Source organism: Lonchura striata, chromosome 7 (genome assembly GCF_050655825.1).
Source record: "Lonchura striata isolate lonStrDom1 chromosome 7, ASM5065582v1, whole genome shotgun sequence".
Classification (NCBI taxonomy): Eukaryota; Metazoa; Chordata; class Aves; order Passeriformes; family Estrildidae; genus Lonchura; species Lonchura striata.
In genome coordinates, this window is record NC_140709.1 from 32,395,584 (window position 1) to 32,415,433 (window position 19,850).

Here is a 19,850-nt window from a genome sequence, read left to right on the forward strand (position 1 = left end):
GTTTCTAAGGACACACCTAGAGAGGTCCAGCTTTCCCCTGAGCTGCAAGGAGGAGCTGCAGTCCCTCCCTCTATAAGCTCTGCTGGATTTCCTGCTCTTTCTGGGCTCCCTGCTGCTTTTCAAGCCTCCTCCCAGAACACCAGGCCCATTACCCACACCATACCTAAGGCTGCTTCCAGGAAATCAGCTCCACAGGGAACTTCAGGAAGAGATATTCTAATGCCTTCTTTCTGTGGTGATTTATTCTCCAAGATGGGTCATATTTCAGCTCAATTCCCAAGGCATGACAAATGCTTTCTGGAGTTTGGATGTGTGATGATAACTTGACCTTCAAAAGGTTGTTCTTCCTGTAGTAGCATTACTTTTAAGCTGCCAGAGCCATGTTTTGTTTTTTTTTCCCCTAAGTGCACATTAGGCATTGCCAGTTTCTTAGACAGAAAGAGAAGAGAAACAAGACAGCAATGGCCCCACATAGTGGATGAGGATGTTAAAGTTCACCACAGTCAAAACAAACACCTTTATTAACCTTGGCAGGATGCAGATCACACCCAGACTCATTAATGGATCATATAAGGTCCCACTAGAAATATTTTCTGAAGATAATAATTGAAATCAGATTTTCACGCCCTAATCTCTTAGTACAAGCCCTCTTCCAAAATTCACCCAAACTCTTACCCCCAAGTAGGGCTCCCAGTTTTGTGAGTTAGGAAATTATTGGCTCAACAAAATAGGCACCTGCCCTTGGCCATTCAGAGTTAGAAGAAAACAGTAATGTGGCATGAAAAGCAGGCAGTGCAACAAGGCCTGAATAACCTGTAGAATTTGGATGCACGGTTATAAAAGAATTTGAATCTTTTTTTTTTTTTTTTGATTGTTAAAGGATTTTGACACTCCAGTCAGGGTAATCAGAAACTTTTGAGCTTATTTAGGTCCTTCTCCCTTCTGCTAAATAGCAGGAGAGTGATAACAATGCTCAACTTCTCCAGGGCTATGGAGATCAGCAGGGAAAAAAAAAAAATGGAAAAAAAATTAATAATTCTATACTGAAATGATTAAAAAATGATTCAATAACACTGAAAAGGTAAGTGGCACATGCTTATTTTTGTCTTAGAAAGACACTATAGATGAAAATGATAACCATTTTATCTGCAATAATGCTGAGAACAGGAGTAACACCCACAGAGATAAATGGCTGCAGCAATCTCCCCCAATTACAGGCCAGCTGTTCTGTTCAGCACAGCTCCACAGAAGATTAAAACCACAGACTGGAAGGTAGAAGCAAGAAACCAGATTTTATATCTCTACAGTGCATCACTGACCAGTCTCACCAGCCTGAGGTTTGAAGCAGTACTGGGCCAATCTGAGTCTCCTGCAGACAGATGGTTTGGGGATTTAATGCTTTGCTTCAAAGGGGCATGTAGGAGCTCTTCCTTGGGAGCTGGCAGTTTATCTTTGTTTAGAAATAAAAGTCAATCACAAAAAACATGGGAGAAATTCAAACTGAACAAAGCCATAGGACAACTCCTAGGCACAAAAGCTTTTTCTCTGACACCTTGTAATTTGCTGACCAAGCTCCATCATCCCCAGGAGCTGGCTTTGCTTTTCAGAATTCCCACCAGGACAGCAGTACTTACAGAGCCCATTGTTAATCTGAATCACCTGGGTAGCTCCAGTCATGATATTGTTCTATTTGTGGCATTTTACAGTTGGTTATAGGCACTAAATAGCTCCAGCCTGTAAACCACAAGCACAGACCATCCAGTCAGTCAGAGAATTCTCATCTCCTGAATGACCAGAGAAAAGGGACATCCTCCTGGACATGAGTATTAGTGATTGCTACTCTGAATAACAGGGGCAGCACAGAAAACATTCCCTTGGCTGGGTTAAAGCTGGGGAGTTTGTTTGAACACCTTCCTCCAGCTTCCCACATGGGCTTCCCCTGCAGCCCAGCAGGGCCATGGGGTGGGAAGGAGGGCAGGAATGCTTCTAGAGGAAACCCATTGGTAAGATGAGGAGCAGGATAATTACAGGATAATCCTTCTCACTGTAAATCAATCCCACATTCACAGCCTCTCCTGGGAACAGCAGTGAAAATGACTTAAGAAAAAATCAAGTGGCACATGATACCTGTCTATTAATTTCAGTTTAAACAGCTGTGGTACATTTTTGCAACAGCTCCAGTTTCTAAGAGAGTAGTATCATTCACTAACACCCCTCTGATATGTGTTTGTACACTTCAAGAATCTCATTTGGATATCTCAGCTTTTAGCTTTTATATTTTTCAGATTCTGAGCTGCTTTAGTGTGTGGGTCTGAGCTTCATATTAGGGGATGATGAGCTCTCTGTACAGAGTAAGGAGACAGAACAATTCCTTCTGCAGCTGGGGACCAAGGACAAATGATCCAAATCTCAGCCCAGGAGCATAAACAGCGTGGGCTGAAGAGAGAAAAACAAGAAGGATGGGAGCTCTAAAGCTGTAACTGCACAATTAACTCCAATATGCAAATGGAGCAGAACTTACAAAAGTGTGAAACCTCGTGACCAGTTGTCCATTTTGGGACCATTTTGGTTCATCTTGGGTGTAGCCCTGGTTGGGCTCTTGTTCTGCCCAAGGAATATCCATTGAGGCCTCCTAATAAATCCTTACTTTATTCTTTAACTCCATTTAGCCTCTGTTTTAGGTCAGCATTCATGAGGCATCAATTTAACTTCAGTCCTTGCTGAAATAAATGTGTTTTAGTTAGATGGCATTTTACTAGACTTCATATAATGACCATATTTATAACTTAACACTATTTTTCTACAAAAAAAAAATTATTGTGACCACAAAACCTATCCTCACTTTCATCCTTTAAGATGCACTCAAGTCCCTCAGAAAAAAAAAAAAAAAAAAAAAAGTGTAGGATTAAGGATCTCTGAAGGCAGCAGTGAATTCCCAGACACATGGATACTTTCCTACCATCATCTATTGACACTGACCAGCTCACAGTGTTTGTCACAAGGTAACTCCTCCAGGGATTTCAAATGCAGGGGAAGTTCAGCAGAACATGTATCTCCAAAATGCAAATTCTCTGCATGTAAGAATCTCAAAAGCAATTGTGACAATTCAGACCAGCATGTGAGTTTTAACCATTAATTTCTTCCTTTACTATGTGGATGATTTCTTTCTTTACTATACAAAGGCACACCAGCCATAGCAAATGAACCAGGTTTGATTTCAGCAGTTTTCACAGGGCTGAAAAATGTTGTATAAACATGTCCTCAAAATGTTGGAGCAGAGAGAGCCATGGACACAATACCCCACAAATTGGAGATATTCACGTCAAGGTTCACAGCTCCTGAGTCCCTGCAAGTGAATCAGCAAAGGCAAAGCCCAGTAAATAAATAAACTGAAAGCAAAGTGCTCTTCCAACTCCCTTTCAAAATAATTTTGCCTGGCTGCATCTCTCTCTCCATGCTAAACTTACACCACAGATCAGTGCTTTGTCATTTTATCACCGTTTGAAGCACTGTCATTTTAAATTATATGACAGTCACAAGGAAAGTACCTGATGTGTCCAAATGATGAACCACCATCTCCTGCCAAAAACAATAAAGTGGCAACACTTATTTTCTGCTGGGTAAACCTCTTCATTTCTGTATTACAGAAGGCTTCTCTCGAAGCTGAAAAATAGCACTTTAGCAGCCCCAGAACATTTGCAATCTTGAGATCCTCCCCTTTCTGTGCTCAGCCAGCTCTAAAAATCTGATGGGAGAGGAACTACTGAAAGTTTTAATGTCAAAATTTTTTCCAGCACTGCTTCCAAGTCATTCATGGCTATTTAGCACATACCTCACAGAACTGTGCAGGGCACCATCTGCAAAGTGGTACAGATTATAGACTGCAAATAAACAGGTGTGTGTCTCATCATCCCACTGACCATTTGAGAGATGCCTGGAACAGCAGCAGCCCATCATCTGTGGGAAAAAATAACACCACACTGCAAGCAGCCTTGGTCCCAGGGACTCTTAAAAGTGAGGAATGAGGAACATGTGCTCCAATTGTGGGCAAAAGACATGATTTTATCCCAGAGCATGAAATCTTAAAAACATACTATTGGGTCAGGCTGAAGCAAACACACAAAGCCACTGAAATATTCAAGTACTCATTAGCATAAATGCAAACTGGAGTGAAACACTTCAAAAGCTGATAATGCCAGGGGGTTTTACATTACTACAAGATTTTGTTTCATCCAAGCTTTTCTTTTATCGTTATTATCTGAACATGCAACATATCCTCGAGTTATTTCTCTATTTAAAAAATGGTGTTAAAATGCTTTTGCTTAACAAGCACTTGTAAATCTTTCTACACCAGACAACCAGAGCTTTGTTGCATGTGTTGCAGGAGGTTATTGATGCCAAATTCCTCTGCAGCTTGTGTGGCTGCACGTGAGTGTGCTGGAAGCAGGCTCTGAGCAGGGAGGATGTCCTGTGCCAGGACCCTGGAAATGCAACCTGCCTCTGTCACTTGTTATTCTTGGGCCATGCTGGTTCCTGGCCCCTTGTCACAGGTCAGAGTTGGGTTTTCCTTGGGGACCATGACCATGAGCTCCCGTCTGTCCTAGAAGATGTAAGTTCAGAATTTTGGGTGGGTAATTTTGTGAATGGCCCTTCCAGCTAGAACTGTTGAGCACAAGGAATGCTTCTCTTTCTTTTCTCTGTTCAATGAAGTGTATGTGAATTTGTTCAGCTATAAGAAATCACTTCAGACAAAATTCTGAATTTTTCAATTACAAAAAAATATAAAAAAGGAAATCACTTCGCAAAATTGTGGGCATTTGTCTATCATAGTATATAGTTTGCTTCAAAAAAAAAAAAAAATCCAAGGAGATCTACTCTGAAAGGATTTGCACAATTTATGATCTCTCAAGTGCTCACTTCTCGTGATAATTTATTTGTGGGGAATTTTGGAAGGAATTTGAGATGGAACTTTTGAGTTGGTTTTTGATTACGTAATTTATTTTTCTTTTATATAGTTAGGAAGTGTGCGTTTGGCTCACATTGTTACAGTGTGGGTCAGAAGGTCACTAGACTCTAAGTTTTAAGGAGTTATTGACTAATAAAACCCTACCAACAAGTATATTTAAGTTTTTGACTTAATCTTTAAATATTTTGTCTTATGAACTTATGTTACAGTGTAAGCTTTCTTAGTTAATCACATTATGACACAAACTTACAGTATTATATTTTAATCTCGTTTACTTTTCTATTTTTTTTTTTAATATTTTAAACTCTAAAACTTTAAACGTTTTTTTACTCAGCTTAACATGTCTCTGCTTTAAACTATAAATCTACATTCTTGCTTAATACTTAAGTACTTAGGTAAAAACTTAAATACTAAGTTTGGAAGCTTTTTTTAAGGTTTTAGATTGAATCCTGTGTTTAATTTTAAGCTTTGGCTTACAGGCCTAAACTTCTGAGAATTCTTTGCATTTCAGATTCCAGCAACTTCCAAAAAATACCTTTTTGAATTCTTCCCCTCTTCTCCTCTGCAAAGGGGCCCATCCTGCTCGTTTTGGAGAAGTGAATGCAGCATTTCCCCCGTCACCAGCTGAGCAAGGTGACAGCCAACACTGGCAGCCCCAGACTTTCCTACAGAGCTCCCCTGGAGATGTTCTGCCACTTCCCCAGCTGGGGGGATCTCCTCTTTCAAAGCCCTTCAGCACCTAAGCTGCAAAAATAAGTGAAATTATTTCAAGAGTTAAGGCAGCACTGAGGAGCTGGATGAAATGGATGGCAATGCCCTGTGCCATTGCTGCTTACAGACAGTGATGGTCTTCTCTGCCAGGTTACAGTGAAAATAAAACTGAGGCAGGATCCTGACTCAATTCAGGTTTCCATTATCATTTCTAATTTCCCGAGCCATTTTGGAGTTTTTTTGTTTTGTTGTGTTATTTTTTGGACATCTGTTATTTCTTTATCGCAACTTGTGTTATTCCTTTAAGACGTATTAAAGCAGGACATTTAGTTTTTCCCCCAGTATTAATGTCACCATGGCTTGCACTAAAGTAAACAAGAAGCCTTCTGCAGTTTTGTGGACTCTTTCAGCATTAGCAGTTAAGTAACATAAATTAAAAAATATGGTTTAAGGTGTACAGCAGTGGTGAAACAAGCAGCATTTTTCCTGTTTCCAGTTCATTCAGTGGAGAATATTAAAAAAAAAAAAATCTAAAAAGCCCCAAACAACCTAACTTGTTGGATTTCAGTCAGGAAATAGAAAATAATTTCTTCCTCGGATCCCAGCTCAGAATCATTTTATTGGAAATTTAAAGATGTTTTAACAACAACAAAAAAATTGAGTAACAAGTTTTGAATAAGTTTTGACTTGCATTCCCTTTAAAGAGGGGGAGGTTTTTTATGCCTGGTCAGGAAAGTAGAAAGTAATGACTGTTTCATGACTTAACTAGAGCATCTTCAAACAGTAATTTCCCAATTGACATTTTTTTTTCTTATTTTTTAAATCAAATCCTAATCCAGCTAAAAACATGTTTCCTTGAAATGCAGACTGCTCCTTTACTAAAGAAACATGCAACAAGGTAATCCAAATAAAGGCTGCCAGGACACCACATGAAAGAGTAAAACCTCCAAAGAAATAATCCTCAAATCCCCATAAACCCTTTTAAACCTGACGCTGCACTGTATTAGTCACTGGACATTTCTGAATGAGGTCACAAGCTCCCAAATCATTACAGAACCAGCCTCCAAAACACTTCCTACAGTTCATAAACAGCCCAAAAGAATAATTTGGGTATCTTGAGGCTTATCCTTGGGGAACAGAGGGTGTTGCCATGTTAGAAAGCCTGCATACCTTGAGCATCCTCAGAACAGCTGGGGGAAGGGTTACTGATACAAAACCACAAGTTTAATTTGTGGAAGCAGGGGATAAGAGAGGTGAAAAGAAGAACCCCCACTTGGGTGGAGTGTTCTAGTAAAACCTCAGCTTCTCCATAGGACAAATTGTTGACATTAATGCATTTATTCATTTGACCATAGTCCAAGCAGAGTCTAAGGCCACACACACAAAACAGAAGGTGCAAATAAAATTCTGAATATTTTTTTCTGCAATGGTTTACTGATCAGACAACTAAGAAAGCTCCTTTTTGGAAGGGAACCAGGAAAGCCATAGTATGAACCGATTTAAGGGGGTTTTTTAAACAAAATTTTAACAGTTATCAGCAATTTACTTTTGCCTCAAACAGAATGTATAAAAAGATTTTCCCTCTAAGAGGTTTCCATATATGCAAATAGTGACCTAAATGTAAGCATATTCATGACTTTCTAAAGTTTGAATGAATTACCAAGCTTTATCTTTACATTTTTCATTTTGAAGCTATAAAAAGATATTCTGTAGTTTTTCACACTATCTCTATGCCTGAAGATGTCTGCACAGAAGAGCTCTCTGCACAGAAGCCAAATTTGAGAGATCTGGGATGAATTCTAGACAGTTCTCCAATACTGAGATTTTTGCATTCACACACAAATAGTGTGACACCTCAAATGGCACCAGAACTGACTGGAACAGAGCAAGAAGAAACAAGAAATTCAAATGCAATAACTTTGGGGTTTTAAATTTTTTTTTTAATTAGACATCATATCAAGCTTAGTACACATTTCAGATAATAAAAAACCACTTCTAGCCCAAAACCCCAAGCTTATATGTTCATTTTCACTTTTTAAAAGGTAAAGAATCCCCAGCCAAATATATCAAAGAGTAATAAAGAATTTGAAATAAAAAAATTAACCCTCTATTGCATGTATTTTACTTTCAATATCCTCCTGTATTGCTTCCAGAAGTTAGATATGATAAAATAGAGGAACATTAAACTTGCCTTTTGTCTCATTGGACTGCTCTGCTCATTTCATCACTTTTGAAAGATGATCGATTTCGGCATGGCATGTCATTAGAATTTGTACATAAATCAGAATGTGTCATGCTCTTCCCTGAAAAATTAGAGGCCCTTTCAGCATTCCTCCTTTTAGCTAACAATAAACTATTCACATACCAGCAATCAAATCCCCTCTCAGTTCTCATCTTGATAAATTAAACAACTTGACTTAGTTCATCTTATCAGTAAAAAGGGCTTTCTGTGGCTTTGACAATCTCCATGTGGTTTTTCCTCTTGGATTTTTTATTTCCAAGATGGGGATATCAAAGCAAGTCTGAGCATGTCAGTAGCAGAGTATTAAGGCACACATTGATTTTCGATTTTGCCGTGCCTGTTAGACAGCAGAGAGGATGAATACTGCACCAGGTCTGGAAGCAAAATTCTCAGGCTGATAAATATTAAGCAGCACAAAAGCTTGTACAGTATTACAAATTCAAGGTCCACTTGAATCTACTGTATTTTAGAGTCCTTTACCTACCTTTCTCACTTGTCACCTTTGCCTTAGTTTCTCTATCTGTGCATGAACCACTTGGTCTGGTTTACCAGAGAATTTATGTCAGTTACTGTTGAGAGGAAATAATAAAAACCAAAAATGATGAGTATGGTAAAATATAAGTTTGAAATTGTAATTCAAATCATGCTTGCCAGATAGTGCATTAACATTTTCTAAGCTGACAAGGTACTGCTGCTTTTACAAAGCATGAGGATTGATTTAAAACTCTGCTGACTGAGCTGGTATTCACTACTCACTCAAACCCACTCTGGAGATATAACTGGCATGTCAGATTTAGTACCCTCAGATAAAAAGAGAGAGAAAATGGCTTTATTGTTGGTATAACCATCACACCACTGACATTTTTCATTACATTACAAATTTAGCTGAGGAGAAGAATTGACAGAGGAGAATAATAACTGAATTCTTTCTTCCAACTGAGTACCCTTGCCTTTAAAGTGTTAATACATCTCTGTTTAAAAATATATAAAATTAATGGGGAAAGGTCCCCAGTTTCTGTATGTAGAATGTCTTTGGAGCCAGAATGTCATGGATATTAAAAGGCTTGGGGTTGGACAGGCACTGCTGGAGGGTCAGCACAGCAGCACAAAATGTCCTTCCAGCCCCTTTTTAAGCTGCAGGGCAAGTCCTCTCTTGCTGTAAGTTATCTCGAGGTGTTTACCAGCTATTAACCTAAAAGTGGCTGTAATTTCTCAGCCTGTAATTACCAACAGTGACTAAACCTGATCAGGCACCATCCTGTCAGCTGTCTGGGATTACAGATGCAAGGCACCTCTCCCTCTCTCCAGTCATGACAATTCATTAGTTCTGCTGTTTGAGAGCAGCTGTACCATTTGCTGTGAGGTAATTTATTCAGATTCCCTCAGACTTATTGCTGAAACGTGGGAAGAGGAGCGTTTTGATGAGGCTGTGTATTTACTGTCAGATAACCCAAGTTTGATCTGTGGTCAGAAGTGATGGGAGATTATGTTTCATGAGAAAAAGCACCCTTTTAAAGGCAAAAAGTTTAATAAATTCCATGAGGCAAAGGACAATGTCAGTCATGTCTCACAGTGTTACCCACAAAACACCCCTAAAATTGTACACGTGAAGTTCATTAAAATTTTCCTTTTCTGTCACAGCGTATTGAAGCATTCTTCTAAAAAGCCTCTGATTTAGTCAAAGCTGATCAAAGTATGAGAACATACAAAATGCTCTGCTTGATTAGTGAATAGACAAGTAAAATTCAACAGACTTAACTGCCAAGCTAAAACAGAGGAATTTAGAATTTAGAGATTTAACTTGTGCTCAGAGAAATAACATCAACGTGTGTCTTCTGAAAAGACCTGGAACAAACCACAACACTTGGAAAACTCAGTGTAAAACTTGTGTCTCTTCTCTATCCCAGTGATAACACCCAGCCCTGCACATGACAAAGCTTGGGGAGGAAGACCCTTGGGGAGGAACTTTCATTTACTTCCCATTAATACTACACCAGCAGAGCAGTCACACCAAGCTGGGCCCAAAGTCAATCTGTAACTTCAACAAAACACCTCACTTTTGTTTCATTGGAATAATATTTGCCATATTTCTTTCATATATACATTATATAACCACAGCCCCCACGACTGACTGGAACTGAGGATGCTCAGCTGCTTATGATGCCAAATTTTCCTATGGATTTAACTTGGCCTTTCACCCAGCTTTAGCATTCAAATATATCCACACGTTGAGCACACTGATATGTTTCCAGCAATGAAATGTCAAAAACACTGACAACCTCTTCAAGGTCTTAAATCCAATATCCTGTGGCCTCACTGACTTCTGGATTTTAATTTGCTATCCGAGTGCACAGTAATTTCTGGTTATCTCTGTCACAGTCTTAAGCACATCTCAAGATGAAATTTTGGCAGGTTGTCATGTTTGTTAAGAGCAGGTGCTCTGACTTTTTGCAGCTGGTGTTTTTTTTTTTTTTCCCTATCTGTTCTTTGAAACTGGGCTCTGTGTGTGTGTGAACCATTTCTGACCATCTGAATATGTAGATCTTTTAATCCCCATTTTCATACATACATGCACAGACATTAATTTTAATCAGGGAAAGCAGGATGAAATACCAATAAAAGAGGAGTTGTTAGGCATGACATTTCATTTATGGATGTAGCTGAGAAGATTAATGTCTGAGCCAGCAGCCTGTCCATTACCACCTTCCACTGCTGAGGAACAACATCATGTGTAACAACTCACTCCTCACTGAGCACCAGAAATTCTCACTTGCCAGATCATTCTCTCGCCCTCAATTTGTCCATGCAATACTATTAATTAAACCATGAAGACCAGATTATTTTCAGTGAGGAATCCTGCATGATCCCTTTTCAGGGCACATGAGAAAATCAATGTACTGAAATATTTGTGTACTTTCTCTTGGTTAATACTTTAAATTTCTTTCATGTGTGACTTACCTGGAGGAAGGTTAGTCTGCTCCCCAGGACTCTGCTCACTGAAAGAAAAATTCAAAGCAAAGGAATGCACCTGTGAGCTGGATTCAACTGAAGATTGAACTAATTCCCTTTGAGCACTTTATATGGCAAGGGGTGGTTTTAAAGTCTGGTCCCATTTCATAATACAAAAAGCTACTTTTGGCTGGATACACTGAGAAAAATTATAAAATTGTTCTTACCACTATTTTACCTGGCCAAGTAGCAAGAACAGAACTGAGAAGCAAATTTTAAGAGTGAAAACAAAGTGAATTTACAAAAAATAGTGCATGGATAGGTTAGATAATAAACGCTTTTACAAATAATTATCCATAATCTAGAAAGAGTATGGAATAACATAGCAGAGACTTTGAATGGAATCAGCTATGGCTGAAACACCCCTTCAAAGCAGCTCTCCTCTTCTGAAACCATCCTGTAAATTCCATGAGGATGGCTGTAAGCAGAGAGCCCAGCAGTTCTGATTAAAAACCAGCAGGGCAGTGAGGAAATGTTTTAGCAGGAGCTTCATTTGTTCTGATTGCCAGGACATTTGCCTTACACAGGCATTAACACCTGTTAACACGGGAGGAAAAAACCAAACCAAGTCAGCAGACTGAGTAGAGAACAACTCTGTTGCTCCCCACCCCTCCACATTCAGGCACCCCTAAAAATAAATCTACTTAAGTAGGGGGAGAAGAGAAAGAGAAAAATTAGAGGAATCACACAGAATCATAGAATACTTTGATTGGAAGGGACCTTAAATCTCATCCAATTCCAATCTCTTGCCATGGGCAGGGAGACCTTTCACTAGACCAGGTTACTCAAATTTCTATTCAGGTTTGCCTTGAACACTTGAAGAACCCACAACTTCTCTGGGCAACCTGTGCCAGTGCCCCACCACCCTCTGAATAAAGAATTTCTTGTTAATATCTAATCTGGACCTGGCTTTTCTCATTTTAAAGCCATTACTCCTTGTAGGAGAAGGGAGAATATTGTTGAAAATATAAGCAGATTTGTTTCCAGACATAATTTCCAGAATGATTATTCTACAACTGAATTAGGAACTGATCCTTAGTGACTTGGGTCCCTTTTATTCTCCAACCTCTCTATTCACACTGCTAAATTAATTTCCTGCTTCTAATATGAAATGGGAAAACACACTTTTTAGGGGAAAAATCATTATATATCAAGTACAACACTTGGAAATGAAGAAAAATCCATTTTATTTTAATGTCTTTTAAACAGGGTGATACCTTTGAATTTTACCTCAGGGGAGCATTTTAACAGATCTAAAAGAAAAAGAAAAGCATTGCCCAAGTTGCCTAGCATTTAGGGGAATATCCCTAAGAAAGTATTTATTTCCACACCAGATTAGAGAGAAAACAAAGGCTAAGCAGATTATGATATGACACCTGTGGGTGTGAAAAAGGGAACATTAAAAGAAGACTGTATTCTTTACCCCATGAATGCAAATAGATTCATAGCAATAGTTTTGATGCTGTCTTGTGTTTAAAAAAAAAAAAAAATTCCTGCTGTAAGTGCAGAGATCAAGGGTATTTTTAACACCTCAGAGAAGGAATTTCCTGTCCTAGGTGATTCCCAGAACAGAAACCATGTACCAGCACAGGAAGTGTTATCCCAGTAATCTGAGCTCCTCCACAATTTCACACGTGCATCGTGTATACAGTAAGATTGGCAGGAAAAACCCAACCCTTATTAACTCAAATCCATGATTTATGAAACCTCTGAAATTCAGAGGTGCTAGACATGTTCAGTCACTGCCAAGGACTTCATTCCTTTACTGTGGATACTGTTCAAAAGACAGTGAGAAAATCCACCGTGCTCAAAATAGAACAGATTTGTTTGCACTACTCAGCAAGGAGTAAAAAGGCCATCCCTGCTTTTATCAAATGCTGCCTTTATTTCCAGCGATGTTTTGTGTATTTTAAGTACCTAACTACTTCACTAAACACTTTTCTACCATCTATCACGGATCAATATCACAAAACTTCTTGACACCCCTTACATTTTTCAGAAGGGGAATCTTCACACTGGACTAGCTTGACTTGGGAAAGTGTTACTATAGAAAATCGCTGGAGAATGATTTTGTTGGCAGTGAAAAATAGGTTTCCTGAGCTTCTCTCTTCGAGGAAATGCACTGGCTGCCACCAGCAGGTATTTCAGCACACAGCTTTCCCTCCTCCTCACAGTCACATCCTTTCTGCTGCTCCAAAATGTCACACACTCTGCAGACACCTTAACATCTGCCTCATTACTTGTTATTAGAATTGTCTCTGGTAACAAAAAAGAAACTCACAGCCAATTTTTCCACCAGGAGTATCTGTCATCACCTTGGACTTCGCATGCAATGCACTTGGAAAATGCAGGGAGAGGTGTCTGACATGCAGGTTGCTTCACCATGAAAATCTCCTTTTTTTTTCTGCCATGCCTATTGTGCTGAACAATAAATGAGGTGTTTGTGCTGAAATAGAATGTGCTTGTTTGTGGCTAGGAGTCAACAAGTTAAACAGCTCCCTGGAGCATTAAAGAGAGAAGAAAAATGATGATCCCAGGGAAGAAGCAATATCACAGGGAAAACATAAAGCAACACCTGAAGAACCATACCTTTAAAATATTTTTTTTATAAATTGATGCTCTACTGGAATTAAGGAGACTAAGGAAATCTCTACTTCTCACCTCACACCTGCACATAAGGATGAGCAGTTCAGTTGTGGAGTGGCCATGCTGGTGATAGTAAAAGGGTTTTAAAATCATGGGGATTTAGGGTTAAAAGGAAAATTAAGCTTAGTAGGCCCTGAAAAGAAAAATAAATACCCTAGGTACATGAAGACTTTGTACCTTGCTAGAACTGCACCTGTGTAGCTAGTACATGATAAATGATACAACTGTTAGATGTGATCATTGTTTAGTAATTAAAAATAATTACTGTTTAATTGTAAGAATAACCATGGGAGACTGTGGTCAGGGACCTAAGAAAGATCACAAGAAACTCATGTCAATGTATAAAATAGAACAATAAAGGTTTAATAATTAATATGTAAGTCATATAATGATAGACTATAAAATATGTTCAGCTCAAAAGCCATGCCAGAGTCAGATTTGGGTCTGCACCCCTGATTCCCAGAGCTCTCAATAAAAGAACCTGTATGGAATCATATCCCATGATTATGTGTGTTCCTGGACACTAACACAGGGACTGTGCTGGCAGCCCCCTGATCACAAACAAAAAGCATATCCAACATTAATACCACCAAAAAACATATCCAAAATTTTCTACCATTCAAATGATGTGGCAGAAGCCAAGATGCAGTGCTCTCTTTAAAATTCAATTTTCATAGAAAGGGAACATTTATTACTTTAACAAAACATGGTTTAGACAGATCAGCACAATTACAAAAGTCATACTACCAACAGCATCTGGTACTAGCTATCAGAATTGTCCTTTAAAAGAAATACCTGGAGATTAAATGCAAAAATCCAGCCCAGTACAGTTTATGAAGTATAATCAAAACTCAGTGTGTGTGACTGATGCCTCTGCAATACACTTTTACCCACATCCATCCCTGAGATAAGTTATCTTGGTACCTTCAGAGGGCTCCTTCTCTTCATGGTTTTAAAGAATTCTTAAAAGTTCCAGAACTGGAAACTTACTCTTGTTTGAAAACATTGCATCAAGAGCCCTCACCAAAACCCAGCCCACAGCATTTTACAATTTTCTGTACCTGCTGCCCCGTGCAGAGGACAACTCAGTGCAGCTCTGAGCCACTCCTGGTCCACCTGCATCACCTCTGGGCTCTGACATCCCTTCAGGCAGCCAAGCTTTTAAAGTAACCTAATTATGACCATTATTATTTCTACAGCTCCTTTCATGTAAGAATTACAAAGTGCTTCAATAAACAATTCCAGTTAATAAAAAAGAAAGGGGAATTTTTTTTTTTTTTTTTTTTTTTTTGCTAATCAAGCCATCAGGTTTTCTTAGGATGCAGGTGTCATTCTCATTCCTGCTGTAGGCTCCCTGAGTGATTGTGAGGAAATTATTTGTGTTCTTTGTGCTTTAGCTCTCTATTCATTAAACTGAGATAACAGCACTTCCTTTCTCTGACCTTTTGTGCGTTTTCTCTGAAGTCTATTGTAAATTTTACTGGGCATGTACTGTATCTTATTATGTGAAAATTCAGTATCTATTAAAACCTTCATTTCAGTTGGAATCTCAAACAGCTAGAGAAGAAATAACAACATACAGACATTTCAGGTGGAATAAATGTGTAACTTATTAATTTCTTTTAAAATACAACATGCTCCAGCTGGGAAGTTTTAAGATGAATGACAGTATAAAATAGATATTTTAATTCTGTGCTTTGTAATGCCACATCCTCTTACAGGCATCCAATATTAATGTGGAAATCTCTCTTAGAATATAAGATATTACTTCTAGCAACCAAAGTAGCATTGATTACCCCATGTATCGTTTTTAAGCCCTTCATTTTATAGCCTGAAAGTTATTTTTAAGACACAATCTTGAAGAAAGGAATCTTTGATACAGCAGAAATCCTCTCAAACAAAGGCAATAGACAATGAATATTTAATGGGTGACTGTCTCAGGATTGATCTGCTAAAAAACCCAAAAAAACCCAAATCTCCCAAACCACCCAAATAAATCAAAGCCAGCAAAAGCAGAAACAAAACAAAGAGTCCTGACTGTGGTTAGAGATGCTCAGTATCATTTCTGAGGCTTAATTTTCTCGAGGAGAGGCCAGCAGAAATGGTTTCCAGAAACCTTCCCTCCTCAGGTGGCTGAATCCCAATGCCAAGTGCCAGCTTTCCTGGGATCAGATGGAATATTCCCTTCACTGGGAGATTTTGACCACAGAACAATGTATAATACACACCAAGAAATGAGCAAGGATGATGGGAAACCCCAGGCTGACCCCTGGCTTTAAGCACTTTTTATTTTGCTGTATTTCAGACCCAGTGATACACAGAAGGCCACGGGGAAGTTGCACCTTCAGGATCATGAACCTGATGGATTAAATATTCTTTGGCATTGACTTGTACTATTGAAGAAATAAAACTACTCTGAGTAAAACTAAATCAGGAGGATGAAAAGTCATTTTTTCCTGAAAATAGTCCTTTCCTGTCCTACCCTGCTAAGCTTAATAAGGAAAATCTTTTTTTCTTTCCCCCACCTCTCCTCTCAGAAAATAGACTCATCAGTTCATTTTGCTTTGTTGCTCTTGTTTTCACCTTTGCCTGGAGTCAATCTTTGGATATGAAAGGCTTTTCAGATGCATCCACAGAAGTCAGCAGTGCTACACTACATAGTACAAAACCAGCTGCAGTAAATTGATTTCAGTGTTATCCCTTATTTCTATTGTTTAATAGAAAAAGAAATATTTTCTATGACTGCTGTTCTTAAGGATAAAACACAGAGATGAAGAGCAAGGGGATGGGCAGGCTGCAGTGCTGGATTGTACCATGCAATCTTCAAGTCCTGGTTATTTAAAACTGAACTTTAAGGTTATTTCTTCTAAAAGATGAAGTTGCACTGAAAAAGGTTACCATTTCTGTTGCCAGCAGGCACAGTTTTCAGAAGAAATAAAAGGGATTTGAATTTCTGAAGAACTTTTACCGCTTTGTGAGGCAATACTTTTGCCTATTATTTTGGGTGGAAAATTACCTGATTTTTTTTTTTTTTTTAAAGGTCTGTTTCAAATTACAAGCTGTCTGCAATCACTTTCTAGTTTAGGAGTACATTATAAAGATGTGCTAAAAGTCCTTTAATATTTTAGTATAATAAATCCTAGAACCACAGACTGATTTTAATATTTTAGTATAATAAATCCTAGAACCACAGCATGATTTGGGTAGGGAATGACTAAAAATCTTGTAGTTCCAACCCCTCTGCTGTGGGCAGGGATGCCAGAAATGTTCATTAAAACCAGTAAAGTTCATTAATGTAGCAGCAGCAGTGCTAATGTAGCTTTATACAACTGGCTGGTGTCTTCAGTATGGATCTCTTGGAGCCTGCAAACTGCACAGTACTGAAAATCACAAACTGGGAAGACCTGCAAATACTTAAGTAGAAAAATAATCAATAAAGATCCTATGGACTTGAAAATAGAGGAATAATTTAAGTTTTTCTGGGCAGAAAAAGCGTCAATGATATGCAGATAGAAAAGCATTATTCAAAGACAAGACACTTGGGAAATAAATCTGTTTACATCTCTACATGGCTGTTGTGCTACAAAAATAATTGTAATCTATATTGTCTCTCAGAGTCAGGAAAATATAAAAATCATGCTAAAATGAAACTGCGCTACCAATAATAAATCCATTGTCTTTGTCACCAAAATGAAGTCACAAAACCACCTCCAGCTCCACATATCCCACCCTGCCTGCCTCCTCTCCCCTTCTTAAGAAAACTTAATTTCTAACCAGCTTCTAGGAGGTAAAAGCAAAAAAAACCACCAGATACATCACTCACTGCCCATCACTCATTTATATGTTAACAATGGGAAATGTCCTTCAACCCAAACCCAGGAGACAGCAAATATCTGGAGTAAAGAGCTCTTCTGAGTTGTTTTTTTTTTTTAAACGTGGAAGCTCTTCTAAAAAAAAGATCAGAGCTGCACAATGAGAAGCAGAAAAGGTCTTGCTCAAAAAATGTGGAAGAACTTTAGCTTTCAGATACAAAACTGTTGAAGCATTAGAAAAAGTGGAAAAAACACCCAAATAAACAACTGAATAGGTAAATTAGTTAACTAATAACCAGATAGGGAATAAACATCCCAGTTAGCACATTGGGAATGCCTGAGAGAGGAGGTCTACTGGAAACAGTATTTTGGGAAAAGGAAAATGTTCTGGAAGTGTGCAAGACATGGCCTAAGGCTGAGAACTGACAGCTAATTAGTTATAAACTTGTAAATGAATATGACAGCAAAGAATGTTATTGTGATTTTACACTCTATTAATAAAGACTTTATTCTGTGGACAACACAGCTAATTAAATGCCTTCCATTGACAACTTCCATCAAACCCAAATTTACCATATTGCATCTGATGCAAATCCAGACAGAGAAAAACTGAAGGGAGTTCTGGGCAGAGAAAAAAAAAGCATTGCCAACTCCATGTGAAGGAACATTTCAAAACCTTTAATTAGGGGGTTGGACAAGATGTGCCTTCAGCCTCAGTCTGTTATTCTGCAAGTCTCAATTGTTCAGACAGCACATGAGACACAAACAACAGACAGAAAACACAGAGCACAGACAGAAGGAACATTTCACACACTAAAACTGTGATTTGGGATAGTGAAACAGCCTGAGAAGACAGAGTTTGTGTGAGTGACTGCAACACTGAGACAGGGCACTGTCAGTCAGGGGACTCCTGCACCCCACTGAGACTTCTGTGAGGTCTGTTTGACAAAAAATGTCAAAATTCAATCTGAAGATGTGTTGTTCTCATTGGAACATCTTGGGGAAAATTCAGAAGCTTTTCTATAACTAGCTCTCAGTTAGGAGGGGGTCAGTATTGCATTGCTAGGATCAATGGACAGGAAATATATATTTTCTTCACATCTAAACTCAGTTCATTACCAATTCCTAGAATCACAGAGGTCTGATCTCCGTGCAAACCACTTTAAATCAGAAACATCCATTTCAAGAATTGTCACAAGCACAAAGTTTTGAATTGCACAGAATTTTCATGGCAAGCTTAATAACTACTTGGCCTTCTTTCCATATTCTGTCCTTGTTTCTCTATGTTGGGTGGGGAAAGGAAATCATCTGATGAGATACCACTGAATGCATTCAAGGAAATAAAAATCATTCCTGCACAGAATCCCTGTTTGTTGCTAATCCACCCAATTTTGCAACTAATTTCAGCCCTAATTTTTCCCCTGTAAAATGTCAATCATGTTTTTTTTAAAAAATGATGCTCTGTATACTTAAATAGATATATGTCTGAGTGTATATACATATATATATATGTGTGTACAGACTTACAGTAATTCACTTAGCAGTCAAACAAGTCCTCAACATCTTTACATTGGCTTAAGGAAAGTAACGATAAAAGCCAGTGACAATTGCAACTTCAAATGGAGGACACAGAGCCAATTTAGTTCATTACCTACAGTCATCTGTAGAAAGGTTTTCAGGCATCACAGGTAGCAGTAGTGCAAACATCTGCTTTCCTTCAAGAAACCCTTTTTTAATGAATATTAACCCATTTCATACAGATCTGTTTAGGTTTCCCTGGACTGTGAGGAAATTTTCATGATCCACTCAGACAGAAGAAATCCATATGTAAAACTGAAGTGATATCAGATGACAATCTTATTTATAATGAAGGTTGCAGTATCATGTCAATATTAAGAAACTAATTTCTCACTCTATTTCCCCCCTGCAATTTTTTGAGATTTAACCGATCATTCCTGAGCTTTAATTTTGAGCTCCGCTGAACTGTTGTTGATGTTCCATTTCAAAAAGGCAAAAAAAAAAAAAGAGAAAGAAAGAAAGAACATGTGTGAACTGGAGTCTTTTTCCTGCAGCCAAATGGTGCAACTGATTCAGCCTTCCAACTTTCCAAGCAGCCCTCAAATGGTGACTTTTTGACCTGATTTTTTCTTGACTAAAAGCCACTATCACGAATGGAAAGACCAAGCTTGTGACCATGTGTGTAAGTATTTCTTTGCATTTATATTTTTACATACATTTCGTGTATGTGCAAGAAATCTATTTTGGCTATTTATCCCTCAAAGCACATTCTTGGGAGAATGTGATTAAGAAGTTAGAGTTTGGAGAAGAAATAACATTTAGTTTTATCTGTTATATCTGCTTTGCATCTTAGAAAGATGCTTATTCTTCTGTCTACTTTTCTTAAAAGGTAGACTAAAGCATGCTTAAGGTTTTTGATAGAATCTTCAAAGTAGGTAGCTACAAA

General features: G+C 38.3%; 1 long non-coding RNA gene across 2 annotated transcripts in view; it reads left to right on the forward strand.

The window, feature by feature from the left end:
* LOC146766938 (uncharacterized) overlaps positions 1-19,850 on the forward strand; it is an 80,502-nt gene that overhangs the window by 55,776 nt on the left and 4,876 nt on the right. For both annotated transcript variants that reach the window (XR_014956607.1, XR_014956608.1), the window contains one exon: positions 1-19,586. This exon is cut by the window's left edge. This is a non-coding gene — a long non-coding RNA (uncharacterized LOC146766938). The remainder of the gene's footprint in view (positions 19,587-19,850) is intronic.